Source organism: Plectropomus leopardus, chromosome 10 (genome assembly GCF_026936395.1).
Source record: "Plectropomus leopardus strain MGB_pleo_1.0 chromosome 10, ASM2693639v1, whole genome shotgun sequence".
In the NCBI taxonomy this organism is placed as follows: Eukaryota; Metazoa; Chordata; class Actinopteri; order Perciformes; family Serranidae; genus Plectropomus; species Plectropomus leopardus.
This window is the reverse complement of record NC_142185.1, coordinates 11,952,894-11,972,742: the sequence shown is the minus strand read 5'-3', so window position 1 is coordinate 11,972,742 and position 19,849 is coordinate 11,952,894. Positions and strand designations below refer to the sequence as shown.

At 38.4% G+C, this 19,849-nt stretch overlaps 1 long non-coding RNA gene across 1 annotated transcript in view; it reads right to left on the bottom strand.

Moving 5' to 3' along the window:
- Window positions 1-216: 216 nt before the first annotated feature.
- The window catches only part of LOC121949529 (uncharacterized), a 133,577-nt gene continuing 113,944 nt past the window's right edge, over window positions 217-19,849 (bottom strand). The window contains exons 4-5 of the long non-coding RNA XR_015777763.1: window positions 3,340-3,441; window positions 217-1,765 (exon numbers count right to left, since the gene is read on the bottom strand). This is a non-coding gene — a long non-coding RNA (uncharacterized LOC121949529). The remainder of the gene's footprint in view (window positions 1,766-3,339; window positions 3,442-19,849) is intronic.

The following is a 19,849-nucleotide window of genomic DNA, read 5'->3' as shown; positions in this document are numbered from 1 at the left end:
TTAATAAGGTGTCACAGTTTGTGGCTGCTGGTTTATATCAACCTCGTGTTTTTATGGCTAGTACCCACTGCACTCATCATGTGATACTGATACAGAATAAGAACAAAGAAAACTGCATTAAAGTGTAATTCTTGCCACCTATGTCTAAAGCCTGGGGTTACACACTTGGGCCTCTGCACAAGTCATAACACAAAAGAGGTGAAATGCAATCCGGGAACTTGTAAACCACAACTGCTATAAATATTCTCTCTGGTTGTAATTAGGTTTTGATCTTGTTAACAGTCAGAAAAAAGGACGTGGCACATTACACACATCTGACCGCTTTTGCCATGTAACTGTGAGAAGAGGTGACCTCTCTAGGGGAGCACAGAGAGAAAAGAGTGGATCTTATTTTTTCTTTCCATTTCCTGCATGAGTGGATCTGAGTGCAGTCTTTGGTCTGCTTTTGTCTCCTCTCTCTCTCTGCTGTTTCTCTCATCTGCTCCCTGCCTTACGCTTGACATTTCTTCTCCATATAGGTCAGTCTCCATAGGAGGAAAGGCGAGGAAAAGAAAACACCAGGACAACAACAGGAAGCAACTATTTAGGCAACCTGTGATGCTGCGCGCAGCCAAGGAAAAGGTGCTAATTGCTTGCATCGGAGGACTATCTATGCTTCAATTTCATTTCTCTCTTCCACACACTCCTGTGTTAGTTAATTAGGAAATGAAGGATCATGTTTTTGTCTGTTGAAGAAAAAAGTAATGAAAGACAGAAACACACAGAGGTTCCCTGATTACACACAGAGGTGTCTTTTAATAGAATAGGAAACTGAAACGCAGACCAGATCAAATGTGATTAGCGGCATGTTCTATGAGAGTTGGCAAGTGAAGAAAAATACCTGTTTTGGAACTAATGGGAGGAAGCTTCATGAATTTTAAGTGAGCACGAGGCAAAAAAAAAAAAAAGAAAAAATTGCGACAGACAGAGAGGAAGAGTGTGCAGATCAGATCAGTTCTACACCCTCTCAATCATCCAGCTGTGAAGTCAAACACCGGCGCCTTGAGATAGAGTCATTTGTAAGATAAATAAAGCTAGATGCAGCGGTCTGCCCTCCTGAACTAGACAAAGGAAGAGTAGCTGGGCGTCTCTCTCTGTCATCTGTCGCGGGGCCGAAGCTCAGCCTAGAAACTATCAGGAAGATGATGTGTCTCTAGAGACAAAGACGCCTGGGGAAAGAGGCAGCTCTTAATCATCTGAGACCCACTTCTCTGGCATTTCTCTCATTGTTACGGGACACTCTAGCTTATGCACACATACCGCATCTCCTTCTAATGCTATTTGCATACTTGCAAATCCCGACAAAATGCAATTCTGTGCTCCCATTTATTTTGGACTTGAAGACAATGCCTTCTCTAAACTGAGAGTGTTAGTTATTTCCTTTCAGGGCTCTGCAGCGGCTGTTATTAGGCAGTATAATAGCTCTCCGAAGAAGGCAAAGGCCTACGTGGCTAATTAGAGACGTGGACTCAAACATGGCTCATCTCTTCAAATAGAGTCTGGCATGCTTGAGTGGAGAATGACAGAGGGAATCCATCTCCAGCCGTCTCCCCCCCTCCATTAGGTCTGTATGGAAGCAGCAGCCAGCCACTGTGGGCTATTTCAGCTGGGCAGCGGAGAGCAGCCAGGAGGATGATCATTTGTTACCAGACAGTGAAGAGGCTCCAGACCACACTGAGACAGGAGGTGAGGTGGTATGACCTCAGGCGAATCTGACAGACACCAACTGTGAGAGGAATTAGATGTGATATGTGATCAATAAAGAGCATGTTTTTGAACTGTCTGAGTGCACAAAAACATACTAAAATTGGGAATCTGTCAGGGTTATATATCATTACTCCTATTAGGATGCACTATATGATTTCCTGGAGTCACATGCTCTTACCAAACTTGTTGAGCTGTCTCTGTTTTGTGGTATACTGCTCTTCCTGTGTGCTACCTTGGGGTTTTAATTAGTATTTGTATTGAGTTAGTATTTGGTGCTGATAACACAGGGGTGTAACAACAAATCCTTGCCCCTATGCATAAGCAAATCTCTGCGGGCCCCCCCTCTCTTCATCTCTTAATCCCTGTCTCTCTGATGCACCTAGTGACTTTCTTTTTTCTTTTTTTCTTTCTTTTAAAAAACTCAGTTTGCTTTCTTTCCCTTTGCTTTCGTTCTCCCTTTTCTTTTGCAGAACCTTGATTTCCCTGTCTAGAAGATAAACATGACAATACATGCCGGTGATCCAGCAGCATAAGCAATCACTCACATGGCTCTAGCTGCATTTAGAGATGAATTCTAATGCCGGGGTGGACTAAACTATTTTGCGCTTTACCGCCGGGTTCATGTGGCAGCACTGTAAAGCGTGTCTGTTTATGTATGTTAAATGTGATACAAATGATCTGATTATGTTAAATGATAAAATATGCATCCTATGCTTCCAGATATATACTGGACTTCCTCACATGTAGACCCCAGAGTTCAGATTGGCAGTCACACCTCCTCTACATTAGTGCTCAACACCAGAGCCCCCCAGGGCTGTGTGCTCAGCCCCCTTCTGTTCACACTGTACACCCATGACTGCACTCTCAGACATCAGAAGAAGTTTGTAGACGAAACCACCATCATCTGCCATATAATAAACAATGATGAGAGTTCATAGCAGGAGGAAATCAACAATCTTGCAGAGCGGTGCACAGAGAACAACTTACTGCTCAACGTCAGCAAAACCAAGGAGCTGATTGTTGACTTTAGAAAGAAAGAGGCAAAGACTGTCTACATTAGTAGAGCTGAGGTGGAGCAGGTTAACAGCTATAGGTTCCCTGGAAATCACTAAGAACCTATCTTGGTCATCACACATCACCACCCAGCTTAAAAATGCACAGAAAAGGCTCTGCTTCCTACAGAAACTTAGAAAGGCTAAATTCCTAACTTCTACAGAGGAGCAATAGAAAGCATACTGACTGAAAACATCACAAACTATCATTGTTCATGCACGGCCAAGAACAGGAAGGCTCTATAGCAGGTGATTAAAACTGCCCAGAACACCACTGGTTCCCATGTACAGACTATCAGTGACCTCAGTGAAGTGAGGTGTCTGCACAGAGCCCAAAGGATACTAAAAGACAGCAGCCCCCAGCCACAGTCTCTTCACCCTCCTGCCATCTGGAAAAAGATACAGAAGTATCTGCTGCAGAACCACCAGAATGTGGAGCAGCTTCAGTCCCTGTGCTGTGAGACACCTAAAATCCTCCTTTGACTCCAAAAGATGTAGCAAGAGTTAATGACACAAGACGTAGAGAAGCAGAATCACTTACTGGTGTGGGGAGACATGCTTCTGGTGTGGACAGCCAGGTGACTGCTGACTGGCAACTGCACAACAACTGACATATCCAGGCATTTCAGTGTCCAGTGTGAACCTGGGGTAAGGGGCGAGAGGGGCCTTAGAGAGCTTTCACTATTTTTTTTATACAAAGTTCAGTCATACTAGGACTCTAGGTAATCAGTCCCACTCTCCCCACCACTACAACGCCTCTAATGATACGGCAAAGCAACATTTGAACAGGCATTTTCAACAGACATCACTTATGTCTTAGTAGGAAAGCACAGGTGTTGTTCAGATAATAACATTACCGATGGCTGTGCCCCTTTTTAGGTGTCCCAGGAAACACCCCATGAAGAATACAGATACTAAAACTGAAGCAGATAAATGAAATTCAGTCATTAATTTTATTATTGAAACTGTCTGTGTGTTTGTCTGGCTGCCTGTCTGTCTAACAAACACTTTATTCACGATGCAATTAAGATCTGTATAGTAGTTGTAAAGCTAGAATGATAATATTGCATGAAACTAGAAGATCTGAGGTTCAGTGGTGTCTTCTTAGGAAGGGGGCTAAATACTGCTCCAAAAGTTTGGAGAAAAAAAAAGAAAAGCGGCACAGTCACTTCACAGGGAACCCTTGTCCTCAAGAATCTAAATGACAATCGGTTCGATGTGTACTAACAAGTCTCCCTTTTACAGACATGCCCACTTTATACTAGTCCACTGCAGATTTTGTTGTTATTACATTCCTAATTGAGACAGTCCGGTAAGAACTGCTTTACCCTGTCACAATAAACTATTCATATAGCAAAATGCATTGTGTTTGTACATTTTTTAATGATACAACCTTGGGTCTATTTTCAACATTTGTTGCAATTCATTCTGACTACAAGGTAGTATTTGCTCACTGCCATTATCTTCAAACACAAAATAAGCCAGGAAATAGCATGAGTCCATTCTCATTCATGTTTTAGTCTTTACTGTGGCGGCCTATTGGGGGCAGTAAGCCCCCAGAAACAGGCGCTATTCAGTTAGTGAGAAGCAAGGATAAGTATAGGGCAACCAGTCTCTCACACTCTTTCTCTCTCTCTCTCACACACACGCACGCACGCACGCACGCACACACACACACACACACACTTACAGGAAAATGACTAGTGTCGGGGAGAGAGGGGAGAAAAATCCTGCATTCATTGTCGGTTTAGGGACTCAATTAATAATGCCTGAGATGAAGCTCCTCTCAAATTCTAACCTGTTAGGTAAACAATCAATGGGTGAATGTGGGAAGGGAAAAAGCTGCCCTCATTTTGGCTTGTTTGGGAAAACAAGGGGATCCAATAAAGGCTCCAAACACAAGGTGGAACTGCAATTAATATTCCTGTGCTGAGAAGTGGGCTTGATTTTAGGCCGGTCACGAGGACCTGCTGGCCGCCTCTCTCCCTCTCTGCCTCACACAAGTCAGATAATTACCTATTTAGATTTCACCCTGACAGCCTTTGTACCGCGAGAGAGGAAGAGCCTCAGTGTGGGGATGATAGTGAGAGAGAGAGAGAAAGGGCAGCAATAAACTCAGGAGAAATTAATATGCCATTGTTGAACACGTGTAAGAAATGACTGTCTGTCTTCACAGAAGTGGATTCTTTTTTCATGTAAGTGACTATGTAGAGGGGAAATTAAATTTTAAACTTGCCAATGTTTTAGAGGACATTTGTTGTGTCACTAAAAGACGGCTAACAGGTGTACTTTGATGGGTGGAGAGCCAGCCAGACCAATTGGATGTTGATGGCTGCTTCATCTAAATCAGTGGTAAAAGAGGGGACATTTGTTTTCAGTAGAGAGGGCTATTTATCAACGGTGATTGATATCCAGCAACACTGGACTGCCTCAGGCTGGACTCATCCATCCAGTGCCAATCACGAAGCTTTGCCAGAGAAATTCACAGCGCCTTCAGCACTTGAGTCTGGCTGCGACAACAGTCCAGGCACACTCCTGAGACTTTACCTCTGTACAACACTGATGTGTTTCATATGCCGCCGTCTGATATATTGACGTTCATTTGAACATACACATATTAAGACACTGTAAAACCTAATAAGTTGATCTTACATTAAGAAAGCAAAAATATTAATATTCATTGTAATTTATGTTTACTTTATATCTAAGTGTTAAGTTCATTTGAAATTTAGCTGTATTTACTTAATTTTGTTGAGTTGTTGCGACTTAAAGATGACAAGTGAAATCACCTTTTTCTTTCTAATTCTTAGCAACTTCAGTAAACTGAGTTAGTCTAACCTAACTTGATTGTGACAAAGAGGATTTTGCAAATGATGAAACTAAGAGATCTGCAAGTTCTGTTTTCTTTTTATGTTTAAGAATATACAAACAAGATTGTCTAGTATGCAACCAGCAGAATACAGAAATATAACAACTTGATTTATTGAAGCTGCTTAAACTTAGAAATATTAATTCAATTAGACTTGTCATTTTAAGTCGCAACAACTTCACAAATTAAGTAAACAAGTACCTTTTAAGTAAAATTAAAATCAGATATAAAGTTAACAAATTGAGATTGATAGTTATAAGTACTTTTCAAGGAAACTGGCTCACTAAATGTTTATTTTAAAAAGTAAAATCAACTTGTCAGATTCTACAGTGCAGTTTATATTGAATAAAAGATTTGCAATATGGACTGAAATCATTAATCATGTAAGATGTTGTATATTATATTAAAAACGCTAGTCCAGCATCAGTGTATGTGCTGAGGGATATTGCCAAGAGTGTTAACACAAAAAACATTCTTACAAATTAGTTCATAATTATAATCAAACCCCGTCAAATACAGGCCAGCCACCTAAAGAAAAGATTACAGCCACCATGAAACACAAACTACGACTGACTGTGTGCCGGCCACGTTGGCTGCCACCTGCCAATTAATGAGAAAGAGAAAAGGAGAAAAGAGCTTTCATTCTCTTTTTGTGACTCAGTGTGTGTGGTCTCGTTCTCCTTTGGTTTGCTTGTCTGGTCATTTGTATTTTTCTCTTTATGGTATAGGGTCAGGTACAGTAATTCTGTAGTATGCTCTACACATTTACATGAAATGTGTATTTAAAGGGAAACTACATCCTAGTTTTGGTAAAGCTAGTATTATTTCAGTAGTTCTTTGATTAAATCAGCGTACTGTTGTTTGGATAGCTTGTGGGTTTGTTATAAGTTATTTATTTTGTAATCATATTATCCAACCTCTCTTGCCTTTTATAGAAGTCACTTGGATACTAAAAAACACCCTCTTTTCAACAGGCACACATTCACTTAATCCTCACAAAGCAACAGCTCGAATGTCACCTCTTCGACCCCCTGCTTCAGACTTGTTATTTTTAGAATTCACTTGTTATTGTCTTTTTATATTGGTAATGTAGGTCTGTAAGTCATGGTGCCATAGCATCTAACAATGAACAAACTAAAGTTTCTGGGAAGTACTGCTGTCTATGACCAAAAATGTAGACAACATTATGTAAACACAGCTGGATGCAGACTTAACTTGGACCAAATGCAAGCGTGCTTGTTACATTGATTAGAGCTTAGGGTAAGAAGGGATTACATCTCCAGAGGACTCCTGAATCGATTTTGGCCTTCATTGTGTGTGTTGTTAATGACTGAGAACTTTCAGCTTGTCAGTAAAAAAGAGCCGGGGCCATTTACAAAATAAAACTGACTTGTGGATGATCCATTTTTGTTGCTTAAAGAAGGGTTTGTGTACTGCAGTGAGCTCATTAAATAAAACGTTTTTTTCTCTTTCTTTTCACACAGTAAGGCAGTTAGGCAAGTTAAATTACTTACATGACCTGCATGTTAAAAGACAAAAATGTTACATTTACATATCTGCTATTTTTTCAAACTGAAAGCAGCACTGCAAAATGTGTAGAAGTTGTCCAAAATCCAAAATGCCCAAAATAACTAACATGCAAAGAAACAGGCTTTACATGTTTGAAGGACAGACATTCAATAAAATACAACTTTTAAGAGCCTTATTCAATAAGAACCAACAATATTCTGACAATACACTGTTTTCTTCACATGGTTCTACATATGTAGAACTGCAATGTAAACTACGCAGCAGAAAACGTGAAAATGAAACAAAGCACAAATTACTTGAGCACAATAATCCAATTACCGCAACTATGGTACAGTAAATGTGATCACTATTGTCAAATAAATAAAGCTGGCTGCTGTGTGACAGATGTCATTTGATATTTTGAGTGGATAAACATCATGAAAACAACACCAACTAGACTTATTAACATCATCTCTGATATAATGTGGTACAATGGGAAATAAGCAAAACTCCAAACACTATTGCTCCGGGAACAATCCTTCAATTTCTTGCCTGTCCCATTCCTTTGAAAACTTTTCTTTTTCCTTTTCTTTTTGCTCTTAATTTAGACAACTATGCAATGAAGGTTATATAACAAAAGTTATAGACCCTCTGGGCCTCTAAGCTGGAGAGTTAGCCACACACACACTTCTTAGGACTCTCACTATTCTTTCCTTCAGTGTGTTAATGATTCACATGGCTTTTTAATGCATACATGTAATTTCAACACACCATGTTTGCATAATGATCAGAAGGTTAAAACTATATATCCACCCGAGGCCAAAGAGCAGAGTCGTAATCAACCAAAGAAAATCCTGGTCGACTGAATTTCTACCTACTCTTCAACCAATGAATTGGTTGATGGCGGAAAAAAAGTCTGCATGTTGCCTGTGTTCAATTAAAAAAAAAAAAATCTATTATGATTCTACATAGAAATATAAAGCTAAATAAACTATTAAAAAAAAAACAATTCAGTTTAAGAATTTCTTATTTTCTTTTGTATTTTTGTCATATGCAGATATGCAGTGATGATTGCTGGGTAACGTATGTTTTCCAGTGTCAAGTCTGAACATGTGACAAGGGAATACAATATACTGTAATGAGTTTGGGCACAAAATCTGTCGAGACTGACAAGCTGAGCACATCTTTAAGCTGAGCGAGCAGTCAGGCCTTTAAAAAAAAAAAGTGAGAAAAAACAAGAAAAACAATGGGAGAAGGTAGCAAAGCTCCCATAGATTAGATTCCTTTGTTGTTGTTTTTTAAAGCCACAGATGACCCAGCAGCAAATAACGATCCCGACAACATGCAGATGGAACATCAGGTACTGATAGCTTCCTCTTTGACCTCTCTACCAATACAATAGCCTAAGTTACTTATTTGCGTATCAAATCCAACGCATTGTTGGTTAAATATATAAACTCCTAGTAGAAGGCAATGTGTTTATGTGTTTTATAAATAGTAACTAGTGTACTATAGGGCCCATAATAATAATAATAATAATAATAATAATAATAATAATAATAATAATAATAATAATAATAATAATAATAATAAACAATACATTTTATTTCAAGGCACCTTACTATAAATTATATTATTATATTAACATATATTGTTATTATTATTATTGTTATTATTATTGTTACTATTATTATCATTATTATTATTATCATCATTATCATTATTATTTATTATAGGGCCCATCATAAAAGCATGTGCCAGGACCTGTTGTAACTTCCTAATGTCACTGAATGCAATGGATTTTTCATCTTTAATGGATAATTCTAAACCATAATATACAGCAGCAACAAGAAGATCATTTTAGGTAGATGTGAAGTTGTATATTATGGCTCAGCAGTACACGTGTCGCATGGAATTAATGAAATGAAGTGCCATTGATGCCAGGTTAGTTCAGTATGATGGTGCTCCCCTCCACACCCGCCATTAGGGAAGTGGGGGGTGGGGGCCAAAGGGTACAGATGACCCCAATCCAAGGCCACGGGGGTTAACCATTTAACCATTACAACAATTTATTTACTGACTTCTATCACTGGCAATATAATTCATGTATTTATATGATAAACAAATAAATTGTTTTTATTAAAAAAACCCATTTCAACTTGTCATCTGATACCCCACCCCCTGCACTTACTGTGAAATGATGCAGTTCATCTGACAGCGTGTGTCAGAGACGCACAGAAGACACGTGCCGCAGATGTAAAGATGGAAAGCGAGCTGCAGCCTGACTAGCCAAGTCAAAATGACTCACCAAAAATCAGGGGTCTAAAAAGAAAAGCCAGAGACAACAAGAAAATGAAAGAAGAAGAGAGACGATGGTCACATGTCTGGCCGAAAGAAAATGACGAAGCAGATATGACAGGTGGAGCTTGCGGTGAGATGATAGGCAGACTGCTAGCAAATAAATCCTGAGGGACGATCAACTTGGTGGTTATATTTTGTATTCAAAACTCACAACTGGATTTTAAAGGCATGCTTTCTTTAAAAATGTCAATATCACACCATGTATCATAGCTTAAAACTGTGAAATGTATTAATTTATAGTGAAGGGAGGGTTATGCATTTGCTTATTCTGATAAATAAAGTACAGGTCCTTATCATTTTTCAAAACAGTGTATTCAATATTCCTGTGCACTGGTGTCCCTAAACAGTCTTAGTGCTTCATTCATTAGAGGATATTTTTACGGCCCAGGACCCCCCGCCCCCCACCCCGCTCAGTGGTGGAAAACTTTGTCCTTCTGCCCAGAATTCCTACGTGCACAGGATGCAATAACTTTAAACATGTATGAAGTGCAATGAACAATTTATCTGTTGGCAAGATGGCTGCTTATTGTAGACACTAGAGGAAGACACTGTATGTTTTCACTAAAAACTCATTACTGCACTTGGAAAGTGTTTTAACAGCATCCATATGGTGGAGATTGAGCATCTGCCCCTTTAATTTGATCTTATTTAGCTTAGAACAGATTTTAAAGTTGAAGTATTTCTTTAAAGCATTTTTTTGGCTTTGGTCACCTTTTAAAACTCCATCTCTGAATTTTGATCTGTGATCTGCTGTTAGCATCCTTAAATGTGGTTGTCTAAGGTTTTGTAAAATAAACTCAACTTTAGTCTACATAGATGCAACCTTCATCACAGGACACTTCAAGGACTCATGGAGGCTGTGAAGCAGCATTGTGAAAACATGCACACAATTTATTTTCAGTGTCTATCTGCTATGTAGTATAGCAAGTTTAGCAGAATAGGTTTCAGGCATTATCTGGATGATAAAAACAAAAACAACAACAAAAAAAAAAAACAGTAAGCAGGTAATTCTCTTTGCACTGCCTGTATCCAACATAAAACCAACAAAGGAAAAAATTGCCTGCATAGAATCCACGCACAACACTCCTCCTGTGGCATGTTATTTCTTGAGTGAAATGGACAGTTTTATTTTCTATCACTGTGTTTACTGGGTTTTAAAGCTCTTCAGCAAAATATTCACACAGTTCAAAGCAGGTAGCTGTAGCCAAATTATTCAATAAGAAATAATGATGATGGTGTTATTCATTTAACTTAACATTACCTTATACAAGGTACAAGGTATAAGTTATACTTATTTGTCATTTTTCTTAAACGTGGTTTAAGAAAAAAATGAAATTAAAGTTGACTCTTTAAGTCTATTTACAGCAGCTGGCAGTCTCCCAGCCTGCAGAAACAGATGAGGTGCACACTCCACAGCTCAGCATTAAACGTGTTTTAGCCACTTTAAAAAAGGCCTACCTAAAAAATTAAATATCAGTCTGAGTGGATGCTGTATTTGGAGTGTTTTCTACGTCAAGTTTTGTTTCAGTTGGATTGTGTAACAACCGCTAACAGCACTTTCTGAACAGGTGACCGGCAGAGCGACTAGAGCATCACTGTAGTGATGCTTGCAGACCTCGGCACAAGCGCCTTAGTTCTGACCGCATCACTGTTGTGCTCCAATGACGTTAAAGCATCACCTCTTGTGTAATATTGCTTAACTATTTCATTCAGCCCCACTTCAAAAATCCAGGATCAGAATCAGAATCAGAATCAGAAAAAGATTTATTGCCAGGTATAGTTAACACAATACGAGGAATTTGTTCTGGTGGGTTGGTGCAACATAAATATAGAAAAAAAAAACAAAAAAAAAACCATAAAATGAGGACACAAATATAAAATATAAAAAGTACGAGTCTAATAAAATATAAAAAGTACGAGTCTAGAACTATCCCTTTAAACTTCCAGTGTGTAGGATTTCTAAGGATATATTGGCAGAAATTGAATAAAATACAATAATAATGTCTTCTTTGGTGTATAACACCCAAAGAAGACATTTGTAACACCCAAAAGTAAGAATGGTTGCTTTTTTGTTACCTCAACTTGAGCCATTTGTATCTACATAGAGAGCGAGTCCTTGTCTATGAAGACCGCTTCTGAAACTAGTCCCCAACAAATGTACTATTTTGTCTTATTTGAGTAACTTTGGCTAAAAACTACAGTACCCAGCAGTTTTAGGAAATTACTAAGCCTTTTTCAAAAATCATACCACATATTTTTGAGCTGGTTTTAAAGATTTATGTCTTCAGCAGTTAGAAATGTGCTTGGGCTTAGTGCCACAGATAGAGTAGACAAGATATTGAGATATGGAGTGAAATGTTGTTGGTTTTGTCTTTCTGTGGAATTTGATAACAAGAAAAATATAGCATAACATTAGTGTTATCTTTGGAGCAGAATTATACAAACATTTTGGTATGCTAAGCAAGCACTGTATGGAGAAAAAACAAGGTTATGTTATTCATTTTATTCATGATTAAGGTCTTGTAGGAAGTTGTTTTGGAAGTCTTCCAAAACAAATATGGTTACCAATCTTATAAATTCCATTCGGTTAGTTTCTGTTATCGTCTCCCCAACCATGAATCCACCTACAATTAAAAAACATCTGCAATAATTAAAATCTTGTACTGAGTAACACAGCTGCATTACACAGTTTTTTGTGGATCATTCAGATAGAATGAGACTAACAAGCAACATCTGCCCGATTCTGCATCTGCTTACATTTTAATGGGCTAATGGTTCCATTGGAGTCCATGTTATATTAGTTTATCACACTGTGCCTCAAAGTCAATGGGACACAAATGCTCAGATGGGGCGTCATTTCAGGTAATGGCACAGGCACAACACCTACAGTTCTCCTCTGGTGTCCTTGGTATGACATCTGTTTACTCTTGAATCAGTATGGCATGACTATACATAATAGCAGTCTAACTGACAATATAAGTACGCATAAGCAAATGTCGATTCATTCCATTCAGATACGTCATATGAGGAGGAACTTCAAGGTCCATCACCCAGCTTTACCATTATATCCTCAGTTTATTACTGTGGAATTCCATGCAGCTGCCCTCCATGCCTCAGTCCGACACTGACAATTTGCTTGCTGAGAAAATTGAATTTCACTTTTTCTACAAGAGGCTAAATTTCTCTGTGTAGATTATAATGACAGATCACTTCTTTTTATTGCAGAGTAGATTAATTCAAACTACGTACCTATCTGTGAAACACCTTGGCTCACAGATCTTTTGCAGTGTCTGCTTAAATTAGGCTTTATGCATGACTTTGAAGTCCTGATGTTATCTCTCTATTCTTTTGCATACTGTGCAGTGTACCTTGCATGAACTCTGGCTGTGAATATAAAATATTGTTTCATTTCTTTTTATCTAGGAGAATTATTCCCAATACATATTTAATCTGTTTAGTTATTTTGTAAAGCTGTGAAAAATAAACAGTTTGGAATTAGAGAGCTGAAGCTCGGCAACATTTCAGTTTAAATTTGACCCTCTAGCGGGGCATCCTGGTGGCCTTACTATGATACTTAGTTCAGTTCTGGCCTGGGACATTTATTGCATGTCGTCCCCTTTTCTCTTTCTCAATGAGGACATTTACATGCACAAAATATTGTGTTTTTTGCACTTATTACGGAAAAAAGACAATATTCCTACTAAGCTGTTGGCTATTGAAAATAAATACTCCATTAATACTACAGTTTACATGCAGCCGTGCCTACTCCGATTAACGTGCCCTCACTTATTACGTCAAAATATGGAAAAGTAGAACAGCTGGAGCTGCATGTGTAGCTGCGTTGCATCATAATGGGATTTTTTTCCTAGCAGTCATAGTCTTATTTGACTTAACCTTGTTATTTCATGTTTTACCTCCTTAAAAAGGATTGTGTTATGATATTTGCATATATCCAAAAACCTCTTGATATCAAACTCTTCCATAATGTTGAAAAGCAGGTGTGCTTCTCCTTCCAACCAGAATTGTGGGCTTTGCTGCATGTTTTTCTACGTGAAAACTGTTGGCGAGTTGGTTTGTGTATGTTGTATCCATGACAACGCACAGAGCTGACCATACCATATAAGAGGCTGTGTGTTGTATACTGTGGTAAAACAAGATCAACAAAACAACTAAGACACATATTCTGAATTAGCTGTACATGTCCAAATAATGCTGTCAAAACCCAAATAATACTGGCATATCCCACATCTTAACTGGAAAATGCTAGACTTGGAAAACCGCCTAATTCTGATTACTTTAACAACATATTCTGTTTATATGACCTGGATCAAATTAGATAATAAAATAATATTTGGAATAATGGAGGATTATTGGTTTGTATGTCACCACAGCAGCGTTTCCCATCTGTCTCTACTATCAATAGAAGGCGGATACCAAAAATATGAAACCAGGAACAGTATAAGGCTGACCTATATATACCCTTGAAAAATAAAATGTGTTTTGGTTTATAGTATTCCTTGTTGGAAAAAAAATAAGATTTTTAATTTAAGCTTCACTCTTAGATTGGCCAATTTAATTTGTTTAGCACGTTCTTTTCTGCAAAATTAATAAATGATTTAGTTTTATTCAAATGGAAAGATCATTAGTGGCCGATGATCCAGACATCGCAGAGAGTGGCTTTTAATTGCACCACTGAAGATGAATAGAGATGAATATCGAAAAGAAAATGGTTAATGTGTAGGTGATAGAAATGGTATTTGACAGATGTAGCAGCCCCCAGTGACAGGTGGTGTGGATATTGACAGGCAGGCCAGAGAGAAAAGACATAGAATTACTGCTGCTGTACGGTTGTCTCATCTGTTCCTCCGAATTGATGCTGCAGATGCTGTAAGTTGGAAACTGAATTACTAATGAACGGAGTCAATAGATTTTAGGATCCAATTTTCCCAGAATAACCTTAGATTGTCCTCCCTGGGTATACTGAATTTAAAAGTGTGACAGTTGTTCTCGAGAGCTGATATTGTATTAATCAAGGCCAATATTTGCTCAAGAGAAGTATTTTTACTTGCATTACCTTTATGTTCTCTGTGTGTTTATATTTGTTTCTCTGAAGCATCAATGTTTTTAGTAATTTGACAACATGTAAGATGAACCATCAATAGACATTTTAAAATCCTTCTGTGTCCAAAGGTTTATTTCTACTTTGGCTAAAAGCTGACGTCAGCTTGTGATCGATTTCCTTATACGGCCATCTGCTTCAGGCATAAAACTGCATTTGTTTACATTATATAGGCTACACTGCTACATGTCATGTTGTGTTTAGAGGCTTTTATTGTTTTTATTATTGTTTTTTTTCATCTTTTTTTACAGAAAGTGCTGCTATTCTCTGTAACCATCATTCTCACGGCTATGGTGACAATGCAGAGACACAGAGACACAGGATAACCAAAATGCTGACCAATCAGAGCAGACTGGGCTTTTTCAGGAGGGGGATTTTAAAACACAGGCACTAAAATGGCAAAAAATGCTAAAACTAAGGTAAATACAGGTGTTCCAGCATAGACAGTATCAGGAAGTTTTTGACCATGAAGCATTTAAACACATTACAGTGGAACCAAAATATGAATTACCTGAAAATGAGCATAATGGATTCCCTTTTATCAGATAATCTCTGTTAAATAGTGTTCGAACAACTGTTTGCTTTATAATCTATGTAGGGCAGGACAGTATGCATGTTTAATCATTTTAAAGGGCCCCAGAGGTTAAACTGCATATCATTACAATATGATAACCCCAACAATATCCAATAAGTGCCCTTTCAAGAGACATTTATTACCAAACAAAAATGGACAGTTTAGCAAATTAATAACTTACATTTTAACTATGTAACATTTTTTGTTACCTTCCTGCCAGACTCTTCTTCTACTGGGAAGTTATCAAATATATCACATAGGTGTTAAGGACAAAACCTATTCCGGAGAGAATAAAACTTCTGCGGCCTTTTACTTATTTGGACAGTTTAGAGTTTCAATTTTCAATTTCTGAGGAATTCTCAATCGATTTTCAGAAAAATAGGGCTTCTCAAAGCAACGTGTGGTGGAAACAGAATTCATGCTGCCTTCAATCGCTGAGGGAGAGAATCAAGAGAGCAGGAGTCAGGCGGCAGTGTGGATGTGTACTGATTGAGAGCAGAGACAGCTGATGATAGCTTATCAAAGGGCGAGGTTCCCACCATCCAGCCACTCTGGGGAATGAGCTTCTTCTGCTGGGATTTCTTCCCAGAGCACAGGGCTGTATTGGGATTAAACATTTTTTAATCTTATTTAGGTAGTATGAGAATGAGCCACTCTGATCTTCATTTCCCTCTAAATGAAGTGATAGTGAACGGCAGCCTAGATCATCTCAGAACATTCTGAATGTAACAGAGGAGCCATTATAAATTCTGTTCCTTCTGTCTGTTGTTGTATTATGAGCAAACCCTGAACTGCAACAGACAGATGAAAGTGTGGCATTGTGTGCTTTTTGTTTTTCACATTTGCAAACAGTAGGATATTAATTGGGTTTGGAATCTAGGATTTATATTTGTAGGAGTTGTTTTCAGTGACTTACTTTGACCTTAAAAAACATTAAAAAAAAAAAAAAAAAACTCCTTGGGAAACCTGATCTTGCTGTCGGATGTTCCTCTATGTTAACCAGCTACTGCACTGTACAGGTACAGTCAGTTGAAAGTTTTAGTCCTTAAGACTTTTTAAATCAAACCCTGTCTATTTATGGCCTGCATTATTTCACCAACAGCCACTCAATGTATTTACATTCTGCAATAACCTCTCTATATAGTAGTTTTCATTGCTGGTGGCAGACTCCACCATTCCCAAATGGAACTCAATTTGCCTACCTACACACAAGGGATTCAGTGGCCATGAGGCATGCATATAATTCAGGGCAATTTTATCTCATTGAGAATGTATTTATAACATGGGTCAACGCTAACAGTGATCACTTGTCAAAAAAGCATCTGCAAAATAAGACACAAAATAAAAAAATATAGACATTTTTCTGCATTTTTTTGATCTCTTTGTTTTCTTGGATCTCTTTTAAATATTGCAGAGAAATGAACAATAAGGAGCAGCCTCAGTGAGCCATTAGTTGAAGAGCTGCTTGCGGCAGGCTGCACAACTTCAGCTCCTCAGCAAGGTAAACAAGTGCTTTTACTGTGCTTGTTGGAGGACTATTCATGCCGTGTGCTGCATGAAATCAGATCACGGTAATCCCCAGTTAAAAAAAGGTAATTATTGATTGCCATTTTAATCGATTTTTTTTGGCTGCACTGTCACCAGATTCACCAGTTGGCCCTATGTTCTACTTCTGATAAAGTAGTGGCTAAAAGGTGTTGATGCATGTCCACCTACCTCTCCCCCCCTTGTGCATCTCCCTCTGACTATCAATAAAATCATTAAACATGACGCAAAAATAAAATTAAAATTAAAAAAAGGAAAAAGGCAGTGGCTCAAGGTGTGTGTTCATTGCCAGGAGAATTCCCAGAATTCTTGGACCTGCGTTGTGTGGTGTAGTAAACTACACTTTCTGTCACCACCAGTCTTCTTCAGAACACAGTCCTTTTACCAGACACTAAAAAAATGACTATTTTTGAGCTGTGACCAGAAAAACTGCTAATGAGAGCAGGGAGGGCAAAAGCTGACAGGTGCAAAACCAGAAACAACGAGCTGAAAAGTGACTATATACAAACTAAGGTGATAATTCTTCATGGGTAAACTAGAAAAACTAGTTGGGGAGGAATATGGAAAGACTATGTCAGATTTGTCAAGGTAGTGCACAGTTCTGTGTGTATCTAAGAAAGGACAACACTGTACAAACAGCTATTTGTGCTCCCTGGTCACACCTAGTTTATTCTTGTGTTTCTGTGTTTTGATTTTAAAATTTTTGCATGAAATCTCAGGGGTATTGTGCTGGTGGAAATGGCATTATGTATTCGGGAGGTGATTTGCCTGAAGTACCTTACCCTTGATTATTTGAACAACAAAGTATAATCATTCCACTATCAACAAAAAAGCGGAATAATTTCCATTCGGCAGTCAGACAAAATACTAAGCCAAAGCCAATCAAAGGGATCTGCTACAAAGGAACATAGGTGGTAGTGGAAATGAAAACACTGCTCTACTTTCACAATGTTTGATGGTGGTTAATGAAGCACTAGGGGGAGATGCGCCAGGGTTAATAGAATAGCAGACATTGTGAAGGTACTGCTATCCCCAACATGAGCTAAAGAATGTAGCCAGTATTTATATTAGGGACGAATAAATATTACACGATATTATCCTCACTGTGGACTTTGACCAAAGCACATTGAAAATTATCATGCAGTAATAAGATCTTTTGAGCCTTTGAGACAGCAGTGTTTGATAAGGAGGTTTCCATCATACAGAAATCTTCAAAAAGACAATGGCAAACAGATAATAGATGGCATATTACATTAGTGTCCCAGCACTCTCCATGCCTATCAGCAAAAATCAAAGGTGACCTCTGTATTAGTTTCAGCTCTGTCCTCTGCACTGTTAAACAAAAGACTGATAGTAATGCGATACAGAACATCCAGAGACATCATTGATGGTACTAAATGGAATGTCTGGCTCCGTCCCAACACTCACACTTGTGGTCTGTGGATTCTTTCCAGGTTCCTCCTTGTGTTACAGATTTCCGGTAATTACCAACAGCACTGAAGTACCCATTAAGACTGCAAAGTGTGAGGTGTGGAGGGTTTTCATAACACATTGGGACACACTGGGTTAATGAGGTCAGCCCATCCTTTGTGCGACAACACAGCTCGTTGTCACTTGAGACCCTTTTTTTTTCTTCCCTAAAGAAAAGTGCAATCAAGACAGAGCAACAATAAAGATTTCCTGTTACAGTCAAGCAAAAACAAAACACTACAGCCAGCTTACAATTAGGTTTGGATTCATGCACAGTTCACCACAAATTATACTTTTAACAAAGCTGGATTGAAAACAAACTATACAGTTGTTGTACCCGGGCCAATGGGTTCAACAAGTTCTGCCGAATTACTGCAGAACTGATGGTTTCTGCAACATCTGTGACTATACTTTCTTGCCAAACAAGTTGATAAAGTCATTATTTTAGGCAATGTGAACTACAGTAACATAGTCGTGACTGTGCATTAACCAGTTCGCCTGAGGGGATCCATTTTCCCAAGAAAGTTCAACAGTTGACTAAAATTTTGACTGAAATCAAAACAATCGCCTCATTATATTTGTGGCCTCAAAATGCTTAGCTCTGCCTTTCCACATACCTCACTGAAACTACCATCTGCCGTGCCTTTTCCTGTCTCCTGGCCCAACTCTGGGCCAAACGGCTGCTCATCTAATGACCCACTGTGCGTCTACAGACTCTGCATGATGGGGAGGTTTACTCTGCTGGTGTTTGCGGAAACAATGCAATGCAGTATTCTGCCAGTTTCTGAATCCATTAAGATTAAAACAGCATTTGATCTTTTATTCCTCAGACTTTCAAGGAGGTGCTGTTGTGAATAGTGGGTGAAATCTGCACCAGAAATTTTTAAATTGCATGAGAGCATTTGATGTGGTATAAATGCTTCTGAATGGCTTTTTTGTAGCATCCAAGACAAATGTATTGCACATTTTTTTCCTCTATGTCGATGCAGTTATTTAGTGCTGAGGTAAAGGGACAAATTTCCTCACTTAATAGCACTGTATTTTTTTTAAATTTTCATCTTCAATGACCTTATGTTTGAGGGGTGTTTGATTAAAAATAGATTTAATAAAACCTTTGGCCTTTAAAATGTTCTCTGCATGTCTATCAGTGAACCAAATATACGAGGCCTGAGCTGCAGATAACCTTCAACCCTAACTCTTCAAACACACTCTACAGCAAGTCATTCTGTGAAAATAAGAGCCAATGTTGGTTTTTCATTTTTCAAAATATCTGAGGGTCAGTGCTACTTTCAATTTTATTTCCCATTTTGTTAACAGGAAACCGATGTTTGGACTACTTGTGAACAAGCACATTCTTGCAGGGAGCACATGTTCCTAAGGTAACGGCACTGTCCACGCTATCATGGAAGGCTTCTGACATACAGTACATTGCACAGATGGCAACACACTGTGTTACCAGATGATGACCTTGATCCCTGACAAACTTTTCTCGATGTTGAATACACTTGAAGAGTCTTTGGTGTTGCCGATCCCATGACCAAGGTCGTAGTTTGTATTTCTTTCTATTTTTTTTGCCTTGTAAGTCATTCAGACATTCAGTATTA